Genomic DNA, 18,757 nt, shown 5'->3' on the forward strand with positions numbered 1-18,757 from the left:
ATTTAAGTACTGATTTAGTAATCATGAACTTCGCTGGCAGTATCCTTTGGAAACTAAATCCATAAATTTTATTAGTATTAAATGTTTCTAATGGGAGTTGACAAATACTTGAACTGAGTTGCTTTTTCTCCGCACTTGGCAAAAGGAAAGGGACAAAAATTCTTATTACACAATGAGAAATGCATTAATACTAAAACCCATTCATCTCAATTTTCTACAAATATAATTTAAGACCTTTTACAACCATTGGTGAAATTACAATGTGCTGTGGGGAAGTTGCAAAAATTTTATGAGAGTAATAAAATTGTCATTGTAATACCATTATAGGGTGCGGGGACAATATAGATATTTGAATTACCTATTGTCCTTATGCCAGGCTGAAAAAGCTGCATGCAGGAGTTATAGCATGTAATGGAGACAACTGCTGATACAAACCAGAGAAAGGAAATCCAGGTCCACTTTAGCTGGCCTAAGACAAATCCTCATTAGAAACAAGGACTCAGAATACCCTTCCCACTTGTGTCAACAACAATGAAATTTAAACGGGTGGACTGTTTTACATTTGTGTCAATGGTAGCACAGAGACCAACTAATTAAGCAGAGATTATGTGCAATAAAACAGCATTGCATCCAAGCCCTGATACTTTTAACTTCTGTACCATACTTTCTAGGGTTTGCATGCAAGCCTGACTGAAGGTAATCATGGTGGTCCCCCTCATTCATAGCCAGAAAAACTTCTCAGGTAGCTCATGGCAAAAGCATGAAATCTTACCTGGAATTAAAATGGTGTTAACTTTCTAGAAGTGGAAATTCCTTTCTCTGAAGAATAGTGTTGCTGGGCTCTATCCAGGGCAAGTCTATTGCTTTCTCCCTGCCTGTCCAAAGGACAAACAAAAGGAAAAAAAAGAGAAAGAAAACAAGAGAGGCAATTGCAGCCTTGTACGTTAGCAACATTTCACTGGCTGCGTTCAGGAGAATAATAAAAGAATTGAAATAGTTCAAGCATCTGCCCTTGGCTGAGGGACTTGTAATTATACACTACAGGCTCCACTCCCTTGGAACAACTGTCTTTGATTCCTATCTCTTCTTTTATTACAGCTGAAATACAAGACTCCTGATGAAACCATTACATTTCCATGTGAAATTCACAACTATAAGGGGAAACCTCTGCAAACTTGCCAGACTTTTGAAGGGGGGCAGAAACATATGGGCAAAGGTTGTCAAGTTCCCTTCCAAGTTTCAAAGGTCCAACCACTAGGGGCAGCCTGTTCTGGAGTTAAAGATTTATTCTTTTCATTTTAGTAAACATTCTGGAACGGGAGTAAGGAAGTTAATTTTATTTCCTTTTTATTAAGAGTTACCATACTGTGAACTCCTAAAGTTCAGTTGATCACTCTCCTGAAAGTCACTGACTGTTTAATCCTCACCAGGATAATGAGAATCATGGCAAAATCACCCAGGAGACATTTTCAGAGAGTCAGTGAGAGCTACTATGCTTTTAATACCCCTTAAGGTTTTTGTTCTAACCTTCAGACAACATTCCTCCCACAGGTGGGAAGGACTGATAAGCCTTGTTGGGACCCTCAGACAGACAACTGGAGCTGGCTCTCTTTGTCCAAGTCTTCCTCAGAGGAGACAGGCAGGGAAAGAAGAGGCAGAGATAACAATGGGTCCACACTGAAGCATCTATTTTGAAATCCCCAGAACTCATTTTGAAATCCCCAGGGTACACAGCAAACGTGCGTCCTGTAAAGAGGGTTCTGGTCAGTGAGTGTGCCATTTTGGGTCTTCCTGGAGGGAGCGCCCTGAGGACTTCATTTAGTGGTTTCTAAAAATGCCAGCTGAGGTAGTGCTGCTGCCTCTCCTGTGTCCCACAGGGAGATGGCAGTGCCAGGATCAGCGCTCACCAGGAAAAGCTGCCTCTTAACTGGCCACAGACAAAGCATCTAACAGAGCCCTCTCTGCCCATATCCACACACTTGATATTTTACTGAAAGCAAATTGAGACCCCACCTTTCTGTGCTCAGACAGCCTAAGCTTTCCCCCTCATCCAGTGAAGTTGCTCAGCAGCCTGAGCTCCCGTCACGCTTATTCCCTTGTTTCACACGTTGCCAAGAGGCAAGAAGGTATTTCCCTACACTGCAACCTTTTATTTTCTGTTCTTTTTAGTCTGGCTAATATGTCTTCTTGGTAACCACAGTATAATAAATTTCATAGAGCATGACCAGCATACTTAGTTCATATTATTCATTTGCAGTCATTTATTTTTTCCAGCTTCTCTTCCACTCTCCAGTCCCCTCTCCCCAGTGCTCACTCTGTGGAATGATAATAATACACACAGAGTGCCGGCTGGCTGAGAAGGACTTAAAAACAACAAGTAAGAGGATCTTTCTGTGCTCACACCTGTTTTAAGATTTGTTATCCTTAAAAAGAAAAGCTGTAGGGATTCGCTCTCTTTCTTCCTTGTAGACCCCGGTGGAATATACCATTAAACCACAGGGAGGAGAGAAAGCCTTCAGTGCACTTAAATATACTTATGTCAAATCCATCTCATTCTTCCTGCCTTCTTTCCTCAATCTAGCCACCGTTCCCAAGGGCTGGAGAACATTACAACCCATTCACTTTATATGAATGGGCACAGACAGACTTTTTCACCATTTCGATATGTCTACATTTGCAGGCATATCCTGTAGGCCAACTGGAACAGCCTTAATTTCAATTTACTGTCTCCCTGAGGAACATGCCATTCTCCTGAAAGTGGAAAAAACCCTCAGCGGCTATTCCCTGCCCCCCTTCCCTCCACTTCAAGTCAAGATCTGAATTGGAGGGAAAATTTCTCCCAAGATTAATGGACTGCCATTCTGATGCTTATAACAGGACACATGATCTTTATTAAACAAGTAACTAACAACTTTCACCAAATATACTGTATTTGGAAGGTACTCAGTGTTACTGGACATGACTCATCTAAATCTTTTCCCAAGTCCCTCTAGATTGGTGTTATATCAGGAAAAAGAAAACATTCCTCAGTCATCATTTAATTCTGCCTTGTTTTTCAGCAGTGCTATCAGTAATGACAAAAACAACACTAATAAAAAAAGTGGCCAAGGTCATGGCTTGCTAATTTCAGATGCAGGCTAGGATCAGCTCAGTAAAGCCTAACTGGGAGATTCTCCCACTATCCCAGGACAAGAACTAGAGGTTAGCTATTAATGCAACAAACCAGAAACAAAACAGGTAACAAATAAATATTCAGTGGACAGTGGGAGTATGAGAAATAACCAATACAGCTTGCCAGACCTTGTTAGTCACAGCTTTGATTTAGAGCAAAACCTCATGTAGAAAATAGATTTAGGAGACAAAAAAAGAATTTCTTTGCAGAAGCACTGATGCCTTACTGACATTCAGGCTCTGCTGGTACCTGGCATTACAGGATTTCACTGGGGCTTTGGCAGTTGCCTGGAAAAACCGCCAAAGAAGTCAATGTGTAGTATAGCTGGGGTGCACAGCTCAGCTGGTATATAATTAATCATTTATCATCTAATAATCATGGCACAAACCTAGCCCTATCTCCCAGTGCTGTAGATACCATGATATTCCAGCAGGATCCTTAGGAAAGTATCAGACACTGAAGCATATGGACAAACAGTGATTCATGTTATTACACTGAAGCTGTTCTAGCCTTGCTGAAGTATTGCCGAATATTTAATGTTTTCTGTGTGGTCTCTTTAGGGAGGATGATAGTTCAGAGATTGATGGGCCTGGTCCAAGTTGTCCAAGAGGTCCGATGCCGTAAATTTGTTCACAGAAGTGCTGCATTTAAGGCAGTTCTTTCTGGTCTGCTTGTATTTGAGGTGTCTGATTATGAGCAGGCATAGGTGGGCATAAAGGGGAGCATCTTCTGGTCAAAGGAAGCTAGGAGGACAAGCAACTGTCATCTCAGCTTCCCACAGATGGGCAAATTACAATGACATTACCCACCTCTGTTTTGGAAGTTGAAGTTGTTCCTTTTCCTGTTGTAGGCAAGCATTTTATTTATTTTAGCTATATTGCAATTAAAAATAGCAGCAAACCAAGAAGTGGTTAGAGTGAAGGCACAGAAAAATTGGCCTCAGTGGAGAAATGAGCTTTGCTTCCCACAGTTACAAACAGCCTCTGCTTAACAAATTGGATGTCTTTTCAGATTGCAAATGACTCCAGAAAAAACAAAGTCTCAACTGCAACATGAAGGCCAGAGTTAAGTCTGCTGTACGTGACCATAACTAAGGAAGGAAGACAGCAGTCTCAGATAGTATTTGCTTCTCTGAAAATGCCCATCTTTTGATCTGCTTTTTGAATTTTCCCATTATCATTTAATGGGAATGGTAAATCTTTCCAGGGAGTGTCCAGAGAAATTCTTAGACACAGACAGATTCAGGATATGGCACAAGGCCATCTCTTAACCAAATTAATAAATACTTTACAACAAGCCATGAAAAGTCTTTGGAGCCATTATTCTGAAAGTTTGTTCTGGTCATTGCTTCTGTGTTAGCATTACTCCATAGTTCCATTGCAATCACAGATGCTTGCATAAAAGAAACATTATGCTGAGACTAATGCTTTTCATACTTAGGAAATCTTTTTCTTATTAGTAGCAAGCAATGAGGAGAGTATCCCTCTCCCATTTTGTTCTGAATGTCTATCATGGGCTTTTAAAAGAGAAATATAGTTAAAGAAGGGCTAAAGCCTGACCTACCATCTGTCAGAGACAACTTTCAGTGCTGCATTTGCTCCATTTGGGCTTGCTGTGAGCTGGAGGTATTGGATGCTGCACCTGAGAACTGCACAAGGAATGCTGTTTGATCTCACAGATACTTTTAGTGACCTGGGTGGGAACTGCCCTTTGCAACTCCACTGCCAGTGGAGTAAGGCATTGTGTCAAGATCCTGCAGTGGTTTGTACTGTATATGTGACTTTACAGCTGAGTGTAAAGCATTTGCTATTATTAATCAACCCAGGTGTTATGTTAATAGGCTTGATTCTTAACTGAAGTAGACTGTTGTTCAAACACCCAGGACAAAACCTGTTAAACCTCAATTAGTATGCAGCCAAGGAAAGCACAGATGAGTCTGAAGTAATTACCAGACTGTGGCTGACAAGCAAGTTCCTGTATTTTCAGCCAGAACAGGTGATTTTGAAACCTGACCTCCAGCAGCTGCTGGCTGGGCAGCACATTTGCTCCTCAGGGGCTGCCCAGGATGGCCTTTGCTCTGTTAACAGCTCTCTGCTGCACATCAACAACTTAGCACCGAGTGGGCGAGTGAAGATCTCAGCTTTCATACCCAGATGGGGGCGAGTGGCAGGACCCAAACACAGAGACATCACTGCAGGGAAATGGGGAGCCATGGAGCAACCTCTGTGCTGACCCACAGCCCTCGTCCAAACAAGCCTGCAGGGTAAGAAAGAGTGATAAGGTATTGGGCAACCTATCCATCTTTGTATTCATCAGTGGAGTGCCTACCTTGTCCCAGGGGATCATCCTTGTCTACCTGTTGTTATGATCTGGAATGCCTGTGCAACGCAGTCTGCATGCTCAGGAAAGGGAAGATGGTCTTTGAGATGGTCTTTCTCTTTAATCAGAAATTAATTTTGTCCTCTCTATGGTCTCCAGCTTCATGCCAGCATGTGAAGATAGACAAAATGTGGGGCTTGTAGGGAGAGTCTACATCAAGAAGAAAACATATATACCTTGAAAAAACAGGCAACCTTGCCTGTGTGGTGTTACATTGCAGCTACTGACGTGGTGGAGGACTGGGATAGTGTGCACTCCAACACCCTCACCCAGAGTTTTCACATGACCTTTAATAGATTTTTCCACATTATCCCCATTTCACATTCAGAAAAAATGAAGCTTGGGGTAAGGGATGAACTTGCTGAAGTTCACCTGGCAAAGCACAGGGTATAGAATATGTTTTGTGTACTGCCTGGTTTCTACAGCCAAGGCAAACATATTCATGTACATTTAAAGAGAAAGGATCCTGTGAGCAGAGCTGGAGCTACAGACTTTTCTTAAACACACACTCAAAGAAGAAATCATTTTCAGAGAGGAAACTATGCACCTGGAAAGCATACCAAGTTTTAATGGATATTAATGTCTTGCAAAAACAAAACAAAGCCTGGAACTTAATAATTTGCCTAAAAATAAAGAACATTTTGTTTTTAGTGTTAAACAAGAATTAAATTATCCAGCACATGTTTGATACTCCTCAGCTGAAGTGCTTTGAATCTGATGCACAGACAATAAATTACAGAAGGCAGCACGGTGCAGTGGATGGAGAGGGCAGGGGGTAAAGGTGTGTGCTGTGCCAGAACATCACCAGCTCCGGTTCCTGAATGAAAGCTGAAAGACCCAGATACCAGAAGGCAGATGGAAAAAACGGGAATGCAGTCCCATCTGCGGATACTGTTTCTTTTCATGGTTCTCACTGCCTGACCTCTTTTTCCCATCAGTTCCTCAGTGAGGAGATCAAGGTGAATTACTCTGGATGGGTTGAGTCTCGACAGAGCAAACACAGCTGCTGGCAGGGAGGGCTGCTTGGAGAAACAACATGGAGAAAGCAGGAGGTGAAGGCTTTTATAAGCCAGCCCCACTAATGGCACTTCTCCTTTTCACTCTCCAGGGCTTAGTTCCTGTCCCACTGCAGTCAATGATAATTTCCCTCTTGACTTCAGTAGGAGGATTGAGCTTCTGGAGGGCAATGGCTCCTGACCCGGTTTCTCCTCCTGTTATGTTAGGCACTAAGCCTGAACAGCTTCTCTTCTGCAGTCTTAAGTGTAGCTGACTTGTATTCCCTTCAGAACAATCTTCCCAACCCTGATTTGTCTTCCCCATCAGCGGGCTCAGACAAAGAAGCAGCTTGCACTATGCTGTGGCATTGCCAAGGTGAAAGGAATCTGCTCTGCCCCAAGAGCAAGTCTGGGGAAGAGCCTCGGACTCAATCTGTGGTGGAGGTGGAAGACCCCTCTAGGAAAGAATTTCTGTGCCTTTAAGGAGAACAAGGATGCATTTTTGTACATGTAACCAGCCAGAGTGTACTTCAGCTTTGTTCAAGCCTCCCATGTTTGCCCCAGAAATTGAGTTACATGCATATTTTGCTGTGCACATAATGCATAGCTTGGCCAGCAAAAGATAGGAAGGGTAAATGATGGTATGTTTACCTTAGCTTATGGGGATGTCTTAGTGGTTTAACCTTCAAATGTGGTGTGCCTAACTTTTCTCTAACCACAGGTCCAAGTCCCAGCTGGGCTGACTCAGCCTTTATCTTCCTCAAGATAAATTCAGCCCCATTCACTTCACAGTGGGTGGGTGTTACAGATGAAGCTTTAAAAATGAGAGTTTTGTCTGGTCTGGATGGACCTTAATGATCTCTTAACACTTTACATGAGAAAAACATTGGTTGTGGGCCAGAATTCCCATTCCTTGCTGCAACAGCATAGTGGGAGAATGGAGAAGGCTTCATGTATCTTGAAGTGGAAAGACATTGATGTGGTGGTAAAGCAAGCACAGTGAAGCTCTAAGCCAAGATTACTGTACCCCATAGGCACGCTTGGTATGCCCTAAAAGAGCTGGGATTTGAGGTCTCTAGCTGGCTAGAAGGTAGAATTACGTAGCAAGTGCTTTCTACTGTGGAACAGGAAGCAAAAGTATTCAAATAGCTGCTTAAGAAGCAGAAGATGAGATGTGTTATGTCACTTGCACAGGGATTTAAAAGGCTGATTTGTCAGAGCACCCTCAGAGTATATAGGAACTATAAGGATGTTCATTGCTGTGTCAATGGTCCAAGATAAAAATTCCAACATTGTCCTAAGAAGCCTTTCTAATGACATGTCTGCCAAGATGCCAAGATCAGTGCTTCTTTAGGCAATTCACCATTTTCCAAAAAAAAAAAAAAAAGCAAACACAAAAAATCCCAATCAGAGATACCTTTCTGACAGCATAACCACAGAAATCCTGTAATTAGCACAGCATTGGGTTCTTTCTATCAGCTGCAAAGGGAGCAGTCCTTATCCATATGTGACAGGCTTATGGGAGCGGGTTAAACAAAAAAAATAATTCTGCACAGTTTTGCCAGAGCCCAAGCAATTATTTAAATTTTCAATTAGTTTTCAATTGCATTTCTCCTCAGTTCATCCTTCAAGGCTTAAATGCCTCTGCCCTTCCAGAGCTAGAGGCACCACAATAGCACAAGGAAGGATAATGGCTTTGTATTTCTGTCCAAAGCGGAAGGAATGGAAAGATCATGAAAGATGATCAGTTTGCCTGAGATCTCTATCCATTTTGCATGCAACAGGTGGTCTGATTTACCATCTGAAACACTGGACCCAGAATCAGACCAAAAGCAACTTCCAACCCCTAGGGAGGAACCTGTAATTAGTACAAAGAATGGACAGTGCTGGCAGGCCACACAGAGCTGCATTTCCAGAAGAAGGCATTTGTTAGTGTAGTCAGCACACTTTTGATAAGGCAGGCACATCTCAAGCATTTAGGCTTAAATAAACATGCTGATTAATGTTCTGGAGGTGGAACATAACTTTCCACTGAACTGAATCTCTGAAGCTGTTTTCTATTCTAGCAGGCAGATCTGTGCAAAACATTGCAAAATAAGATACCATGAAAATGCTGGATATGGTTTGGAAGGACTGCAGTAAAAGCCTAAAATTAATAGTATGATATAATCAATGTCAGAGAATTTTCTACTTGGCTTCTTCACTGTGTGGCCTATTATATGTGTGACTCAAACAAGGTTTCTCTCAGCTCTCCTGGTATGGTGAGGAGATTGCAGAATATTACTGAAATGTGAAGTGCTTTGAGAGTGTGCAGCGAAGTGCTACAGAAGCGCTAACTGCTATTATCAGCTGTGAATAGATATGCTTATTATCAGCAGACACTCTTCAACAGTCCTACTCTACTGTGCATCTGCAGCCAGCAGTGATCTCATTTTATACAGCAGCAGCCAAAGAAATAGGCTGGGTTCCTTAATATTAAAATGCATTAGGGGTTAGTAAGCAACTGCTTAACATTATTTTTTAATTTAGAAGGGACATGGCTCAGTACACGGCTGAGTAAATTTATAAACATGCAGCATTACTAGGTTCTGTTGGCCAAGTCTATTTTATACTCTAAAGAGCTTAGTAATATAAATAATTTAATTTAGAAAATGCTCCTTCAGATAAAAGGGGAGAATAAAACCAGTAAACTTTTTCATGCCCCAGGGCCCTACTGAGCCATTCACGTGCTCACCTGTGCTCTGAGAGCTGGCAGAAATCTGGCACAACTTTCCAATGGCTGTGTTCATCTCACCCGTGCCTGGAGTAATGAGTGTAAGACTAACATACTCCAGACAGGATCACAAATAGAGGGATATGTAAAAATACATTAAAAAGCACAGGGCTTGGAAGGCTTGGCTTAATCAAAGGAATGGGGTGAGGAGGAAGAGGAGATGCTGGCAGAAGTGTTTAACTCAGCTCACTGCTGAGAATCTCCTTTTTGTCTTTTTGTGCACACTACACACTTACAACAGCTGTCAGAGTACCTCCAGATCAGGCAACCTCTGCTCCTTTAACAGAAAGATCTCTTCATGTTATGCTGTAGGACACCCTGTGTACAGGGGAACATCAGTCCCTGGAGTTCTTGATTCTTCAGTAAAAGCCTACAGCAACAGGGAAAAAAAACCACCTAAATTTTGTTAGGAGCTCTAAAGAGAGACAAAGAGGAATAAAATCCAGGAACTGAATGCCCTTCAAGCTTCAGGATATTTGAAATTCAAAGTGGAATGTTGAAGTTTGGATCTTTCTCTTGTTTTGAGCTCTTCAGCAGCTTCTTGCTGTGCAAGGATCATAAAAAGGAACCTTCCATGGGGTTCTGCCCTTGCAACCTTAGTCAAAGACTAAAACTAAATTTTTGAGAGGTCATAATCATCCACAAAGGATCTAAGCATTGAGCATAACACTTCTCTTAAAAGCATGTGACTTGAGACAAGAAGGCTGGTTCTCCTGCAATAATTGCTACAGAATATTTCAGACTTTGAATCATAGGAATTGCCATGCTATTTGACCTTCTATGTTGTCTCCCCAGAAAGCCAGGTTTTAAAACAAAGCAGGTAAAAGGGAAAAAAAAAAAAAAAAAGAAAAAGAAAAACATTGATGCAAGTGGAAAGGCTGTACTTGCACTTTGAGAAATTGTACAAAATCAGGTACACTCAGAAGTCTTCAAGACATAAACTGATATAAGATATTTTCCTGAAAACATGTTCATAGAGAGCAATGGTGGCTTCTAAGCCAACAGAAGGCTTCCTGAAATGGACACATTTCCCTTGGAGCAATCCTATAACTTGTAACACACTTTTTGCCTTCATCCTACAACACAAGACACTTAAACCTTGCTCTCATTTACTCTGGAAGCATTTTCAATTGATAGAAAAAAAAAGCCAGCATTGCTGTGCTTCTTTACAGCGAGGAGAGCTCTGATCTATCAATGACAGCAAAGTTTAAAATCCTGTCTAAATGGATGTAATGTAATTGATGTTAAAATACTAAAGAGCAGATTTTCAGTTTGCCTTAACTACCATACCTTTATGCACTCAATGTTACAGTCCTTTTCCAGTGTCCTTCCAGTGCATTATATCCAGCTATCCAGAGCATTTTTGCACAGTCACTGTTCAGTCAGAAAAGGTGTGGGTGTGGACAGGAAAACAGGCAAAAACTGGTGCACGTAGGAGGTTTAGAACTGATTGTATTGATGGTCAGTGGGTAGAAAGCCAGAGAAGCTGGCTGGATTACTAACTTTTGCTCTTCATAATACAGGACAATATTAATAAAAACGGAAACAGCAGCAAGCCTGGCTTAAATGAAGAGTTATTGATTTGGTCCCAGAGCATATTTAAATATTTTATTGCACAGGTGGAGCCCCTACAACTTGCTTTCCTTCATCCCATAAAGACCCTGTTTTACAAGGATGCTTGCTGGCCCTGGGGACGGTTGGATCCTGTTTCCTCTCCATTTATATATGTTTTCTGGGGGGGAGCATTGGGCTCAGGTAAGGAGAATCGATTACTCAAGTGCAGGAAAGAGAAGCTTTTCCTCATGCAGGCCCAAGATTGCTGCCTTTGCTCTTTTCCCATCTACCACCTTCAGGGCAAGGATGTCCAAGGGGTGTTTGCTGGGCTGCAGATCTCCCTGCCACCTGTGTGATGCCAGCTGTAACCATGGGGAACCCACCACCACCTTCCAGAGTAGAAAGTGTTTAAAAACAGACTGGTTAAAATCTCTACACCCAAAAATCATCACTCCTGGGCATTTTTATGCCCTTCCTGAAGGAAGGGTAGGAAATTGCAGGGGAAGTTACCATCCTATTTATTTATTTAATTCCTAATAGTAATTTTTCAGTCTTCTGGAATCTGACAGATCTGCTGAAAAGCAGAATGCAAAAGATAGGTCTCTCCCACACCAAAAAAACCCCTCAGGTTTTCAGGAGCATCTTTCTTCTGTGTTCCTTGTCTGCACATTCCTTGCATATTACAGGATCTTAATCTTGTAATTATGTATGTGCCATGCTAACTTCATCCATTTTCTCTCCTTGCGCATTACGGCCCTTCTATGGAGCTTGGGATATATCCTGCTCAGGATGCAATGCAATAAAGAACAAAATCCAAAACCCTAAGGTTTTTTGTTTGTTTGTCTGTTTGTTTGTTTTGGCTGTTTGTGTGTAGGTGTCTGCTTGTTTTGTTTGTTTGGGCTTTTTGTTAGAAAAGAGAATTTTTGAAATTATTTACGTGAAAGAAGAGCTCAGAGCCTGAATGGAGGGGTTCCACAGACAGAGCAGGACACATGGGGAACGATAAAATCTAGCTGGCTTGCATAAGCCAGTGAATTTGGAAAGCTCTCCCCCAGCTTCTAGATAAGAGATTTCCTCTTGAAAGCAGTGACAAACACCATCCAGACTAATTGTAGCTCTTTGCTTAGCAGCACATCACTTAAAGCGACAAGCAGCAGACAGAAACTCCTCCAGCAGGCATCACTGCTGAACACATTGCATGTCTCATGACCTGCAGGGAATGCAGCCTAAACACAAATAATTAAAAAAAAAAGTAGAATCATTAAAGGATTGCAAAAAACCCACACAAAAGACCAAAAAAACAAAAAAACCCCAAAAAAACCCATAAAAAACCCCCAAAAAACCCCACCATACCCCATCCCCAAAAGCCCCTAATGATTTACCTGATTTGTAAAAGTAGAATTTCTGTGGCTCAGTTGCCCTGTAACAGAAATTCTTAAACTACCAACAAGTCACTTGCTAAGAGCACAGTCTACCAGGAACAGAAAGACAAACCATACTTAAGAAACCTCATCAAAAAAACCATCTCAGCAGCCACCAGCAAATTCTGCTTGATGAGGATATAAACTCTTAGCCTACATTATGCATTCCAAAGGGTAAAGACAGCTTTTCCTTACTCATTAATTTCTTCCCTTTTTGGAAAATAAAGCAGGATATGTATAGAAGGGTAGGAGTATCTTTCTTTTGCATTACTTGTTTGCCTATTTGTTGCATGTTACAGGATCCTGATCTCATGGGTACATACATTCCGTGCTTACTTGATCTATTCTGTCTGCTTATGGCCTCTCTATGGAGTCTGGGATACACCCTGCTCAGGATGTGATGCAATGAAGGACACAAGTAGCCTAGGTATGCTTGAGCTTTCCATGCTCAGGAGAAGGACCAGATCTTTTCCAAGAGCCTCTCACACCATTATTTCAGGTGCTACAATACTTGTCAATGAGTTCTTACTAATAAACAGTACATTTTTGCTGTCTCTCCTATTCAACACAACTAATCAGGGTGGAATATGTGGTGGAGTGATGATAATGTTAGATGCCTAAATATGTTGTGCTGAAAGGCATGTGGGAGGAAGAAGTGGATAAACTTCCTCCCTTTGTTGCCCAAAGTGGGTGGTGAGAAACAAGTAAGCCCATTTTACCTGTGTCTAAACTTGACAGCATCACCTTAAAAAATCTCTTTCACCTGGACAGCAGGACAAATAAATCCAGGTTAACGTATTTTCATTTCAGCCCCTGAATTATGCCTTCGTTTTCACACTAACATAATTCCCCTTCTTTGGATGGCTGAAATCTGGGCAGTGGGTCCATATGCCCCAAGCAAAGCTCTGCCTTTGAACATGTACAGGGTCACTGGTGGGCAGAACCATTCATGATGATTGTTCACACGCATGGAGAAAAAAGCAGAGCTTATAGATAGTGACAAAAGAACTATTCCGCGTCCAGCATGAATCAGTATGAACCTTCACCCACCACTGGCTGCACTTAGCTACAGCCAGGTGACATTCAGCATTTCTGAGAGCACTGAAGCTGGAGAAAGGCAGCACTGGTCTGGTGCCTTTGGAGACAGGAATTGTACTGTGTGCTGGAATGGGGAATGTCACGAAACAAAACAAAGCTGCTTCTGACTCAGACAAGAAAAACGGCAGGATTTTGAAATGCCTGGACATTCCCGACGGACTTTACCCAGAAGTATATCAGAGTTTGTTTTGGAGTAACAGCTACATGTCATTGAAAAATTACTTTTCCCCCCCAGATAATTTATAGGGTATCCAGGAGTGACCTGTCATCATGATCTCTGCCTTGAAAGCAAAACAAAAGCAAACAATAAAGAGTTTTGCATGGATTTATGCTGAGATCAGCCCTTAATTAAGCTGTCCAGGAGCTGCCGAGTATCCAGTCTGCTCTTAGGGATGACAGCATAAATCCAGAGCAGGCCTAGAGAAGTGAAAAGTGCAAGTTCTAATGGGAGGGGGAGAGATTATTTCTAGAACTAGGAGAAAGTCACAACATCAAAATGCATTGGAAACCAGAGAGCCTTGTTCATGGAGGGTGACAGACTCATCTGCAGATGGCACTAAGCTGGGAGCGTGTGTCAATCTGTTGGAAGGTAAGAGGGCTCTGCAGAGGGACTTGGAATGGTTGGATGGATGGGCAGAGTTCAATGGGATAAGGTTTAATGAATCCAAATTCTGAGTCCTGCATTTTGGCCACAACAACCCCCTGCAGCGTTACAGGCTGGGGATGGTGTGGCTGGACAGTGCCCAGGCAGAAAGGGACCTGGGGGTACAGGTCCACAGCCAGCTGAACATGAGCCAGCGGTGTGCCCTGGTGGCCAAGAAGGCCAATGGCATCCTGGCCTGGATCAGGAATAGATCCAGGCATCCTGGCCTGGATCAGAATCCTGTGGCCAGCAGGAGCAGGGAGGTCATTCTTCCTCAAGATGGTCTAGTTGAGGTGTTAGGGCATGGGTTGGACTTGATGATCTTGGAGGTCTCTTCCAACCTAGTGATTCTGTGATTCTGTGATCTGGTCTGTATCTATCCCATTTATTTGCTTGAAGCACTAACAATTTGCCTTTGGGAAAGCTGCAAGCCATGTATGTATGAATCTGTTTTCTGGTCCTGTTCCTTTTGTGCAACAGAGAGCAATCCAGCAGAGAACAGTCATCTTAACAAAGCAAAATTATTGAGGAAGACCTTTACATAATGTCCAATTGACTAGTATGAGGAAGACATGCAACAGAGACAAAATTCAGTATAACACAAGTGCAATGGGTGAATTCTACCCCCTGATGGCCCTTCATGCTTCAAATGGCAGCATAGATTTAGGCAGAGGTACTGGATAAGTGCAAGGTGTTAGTACCAGCTTGAGAGATCTGACTTTCAGAGTTCACAGTCAGCTGTGTGAAACTCTTTTCTTGTTCTGAAAAGAGATCTCTATACACATCCTATATTAAGTCACAAGTCTATTTTTTTTTTTTTTTTTGTGGAGGGAACCCATCAGCTCTACATTTACAGGACTCTGGTACAATAGGCTGTACCCCAGACACTGAGTCCATGTCCAACCTCATCCAACCAACAAAGGAATAAGTACTGGTTTCCCTGGTGCCTGGGCAATGATTGACAGTGCTCAGACTGTCTCACTGGGGCACCTGCAGATAACCACCTGAGACAGATCAGCACAGGAAACCATTTCCACACAGTGTGAACATGCAGGTGGTGAGCAATATAAGGAGCATGATTATTATCCCTTTTCTAGCTAACTGTTCTGAGCCCCCTGCATGACGTCTGCATAGTTGAAATGTCATCACTTAGCCAGATGTTGAAGTCACATCTATCTAAATCCAGCTGGATATATGGAAAGTATTGTCTATTTTGACAGGCATAAATCAAGGGGCATTTGTATGAATAAGGGATTATTACTAAATCATGCACTTTCTATTAACAAATCCCTATTAATGCTGCAGGTGTTAGTAGTAACTGCTCTTTGAAGCATTAATTAATCAACCCCTTTGCAAATCCCCATAATCTAGCTCTCATAAAAATACATGGATTATTGATTGAGAGGACCTCTGGGATCCCTAAAACGAGGTTCAGCTCAGATGCCTGTGCAGAGCAGGAGGCGCACTACAGATCGCTCCCTGGAATGCCTGCCAGGTGTTTGCAGTTTCATGCATAGTGTGTCTTGGAAATAATAAAAGAGGAGGGGGTGGAGGGGAGGTCATTCCCATCCAGGAAGACCAGTCTCATGCAGAGGAAGGAGAAGGAGGACCATTAGTAATAGCTGGAGAGGTTGAAAGTGCAGAGGTTATAGGGTGGGCTACTTTTCCTTCTCTGGGAAACTTGTGATAGTGAAAATAGAGAGCAAGCAGATTTAATATATGTCAAATTGTCCCCAAAACTTACACACAGCACCCAGTCAGGTCTGCAATGTGTCTATAAAGAACACAAGCAATCAGGACAAACCCTTAGTAATGTGCTGGGTACAGGTAGCCAGGAAGTTAAATCAGTATTTAAGAAACACATGAAGAGTCTTAAATAATAGATTATCTCCAAGTGCCCAGTATTGAGGTTTAAAGATTACATATGCAAAGCTTAGCACTGGTGAGAACTGAGCAGGTGAAGCTAAAACACACTCATTCTCTGTGCTTAGCAGACCCTTGGGGTTGAGATCTGCTTGGCTTAGGTCTGCAGGACTTCAGAGCCATTTCAGTGGGGCTTGGGCAGAATGCAGTTGCTTAAGGGTGGGCTAAAGCCAATCTGTGTGGGCTAGAGACCCAGAGATACTTCAGGTATGAAGAATCAAGCAAAGTTTTATGCAGACTGAAAACAAATCCAGCAAGTAACACACCCTGCAGAGTCTCTGGCTCACAACAGTACCCTGCTTCCTGAGATGTTCATGCACTGCTGGCTGAGGTCCACTCCACAATAAATAATGAGGAGCTTAAGAAACCTTGAAGAGATATCCTTGAAACTGTAGTCCACCCCATTTCATAAACACCTTTGCCAATCCATATCCCTCGGCACAGATATTTGCCAGTTCAATTCAGCTCCTGTATAAACTCCATCTCACCAGGCTGAGAAGAGCAGTGCCCTTGCATAACATTGCTGCTGGCTGGAATCTCTGAATGGGGTGTTTTGCAATTTCCCTGGCTGGGCGAGGAGGGACCATGGCTCACCAGCCTGGTATTACAAAGTGGGAGAGAGAGAGGATCCCCAGGATCCCCACACACCTCTCTTTTCAGGGAGGGCTGAAAAATGGGAAATGCATGAACAGGACATTAATCAATTGTATCACAGTCTTCAGAAAGTACTGGAAGGTGAAGAAATTTTCTCAACAAGGAGGAATAAGAACAAAAATCAATTCTTCACAGAACTGCATGATAAAGCACTATTTTCCAAGGTGTCACCATCTGTTCTGTGTTACGGGGAATAACCTTGATGTTATTACATTACAGGATTATTAATATACAGTTGTGTGTTAAATCTCAACTAAATGTACCAAGCACAAGAGACACACGTAATATCACCCATGGCTGGAACAACAAACACAGCTCAGGAAAGTGCTTCTGTAGGGATGCACCTTGTTAAAGGTAAGCATGTTCCCAGTAGAAGTGATGAACAGACTCATTTTCCTAAGCTATGGGTTCAAAGTCAAATTCTCCAATGCCAATTCTCCAGCCTTCCACGGGGAAAGGGTGTTAGGGCTTGATCTCCCGTGCCTCACCAAACTGCAGCTGATTCAGCAGACTGGTGCCCTACTGACCTTGTACAGCCCTTCATGGCTTTCTTCTTTCAAGAGGACCAGTCTGAATAAACAAGTACTTTGTACAAGGCAAGGAGCGTTGCTGCTCTGCTGAACACCTCTGTCAGGCTTCTGCACCAGAGGGGGAATGGAAAAGATGTGAAAGTGTTTTCATGCTGTACCCCAATATAATTCTTAGGAGTGTTCAACTCATCATTTATATTACAGCACACACAAAACTCCCCTGTGAGCAACAGAAGAAAAACATGGCAGAATGCATAGCTGTTATCCTAATGTTTCTGTTTCTCCTTTTCACCCCTGATGTGAGATATTTTCCTGTTCCCTTTCCACTTTTGCCTTGAACCTTGGAAGATGAACAGCTAGGCTTTCTCAGTTAACTTTCTCAAATCATCTTGGAACACTTGGAGGTTTTACCCTTCACATCCTAATTAAGGGTATATCAATGTCCCATTGGGACTGAGGCAGTTAACGAACACCATCCGGCAGGTCACTTATAAACTATTTGCCCTGAGATTGAGGGCAAACTCTGGTGAATTCCCAAGGAAAGAATCAAATGAACCTGTTAATGAGTGGAGCATTAGGAGGAAGAAAAAAATAAGGCAGGATCTGAAGTCTTAAGGAAATGTAGGAAATAAAGGTTTGTTTATCTAATAGTTTTACTGGTGTCAATGCACAGTACTCCCCCTCCATTTTAAAGCAGTTGCAAACAAAAGATTCAGTTGCAGATAAACTTTGAGACTTGACTTTTACATGAGACACTTGTAAACATTCCTTAAAGATGGAGAGGAAGAGGGACGTGTTGCACATTCATTTCATATAAAACCTGGCAGCCAGGTTTCCTTATACCATCATTATCTGAAGCATCAAAAAGAGTTTTAGCTCCACCCTAGACTGTCTTATCTCTCCATTTAGTAAATTGGATCCTTTTCCCCTCAAATGTTTAATTTAAGATCTTTACTGCAATTTTGAAAAACACTACTCTAACCTGAAAAGTAGCTCTTGGGATATTGCCAGACTATAAGATATTTCATAAGAACCTAGTTTAGTGAAATTTTAATAGGACATCCAGAGAAGATCTCCAGTGTTAGTCCACCTGTCTGTGAAATTACTCAAAGATTAGAAAAAAACTCTCTTGTCCTTGAAAAAAAGCAAAAATAAACCCTAAAATGCATCCAAAAATTCACTTGTTGTCTAAGAGCACCTAGACCGGTTTTTGTGCCTATGCCAGTGAGTGGAATTAGCCTTCACTCTGAGCTGGCCTAGGATGGGGACAGTATCTTTAACTTAGAATTCCCTTGTTTATAATTCTTGTAATAATTCTTCATTATTTTCCTTAAAGCCTGACATACAGCACAGCTAAAAGCTGTACTGCAGTAACACAAAAATGGGTCCAAAACTAGAAGAAGTTTGAAAAGTTTGACCTGAATACAGCTGCTTGATTAATGATCTTTCAGATGAGAATGAAAAAAACAGATGCTTAAAAAAATCCCAAACCAGTCAATTTCTAAAAAGAATCAATGTTTTAGTTAAAGTATAGGAAAGATCACTTAAAATACTCTATCAGAGCTTGCACTACAGGCAAAGGAAAGGATCCTACATTGTCCTAATGTGGTTTTCT

This window comes from Cinclus cinclus, chromosome 3 (genome assembly GCF_963662255.1).
Source record: "Cinclus cinclus chromosome 3, bCinCin1.1, whole genome shotgun sequence".
NCBI lineage: Eukaryota > Metazoa > Chordata > Aves > Passeriformes > Cinclidae > Cinclus > Cinclus cinclus.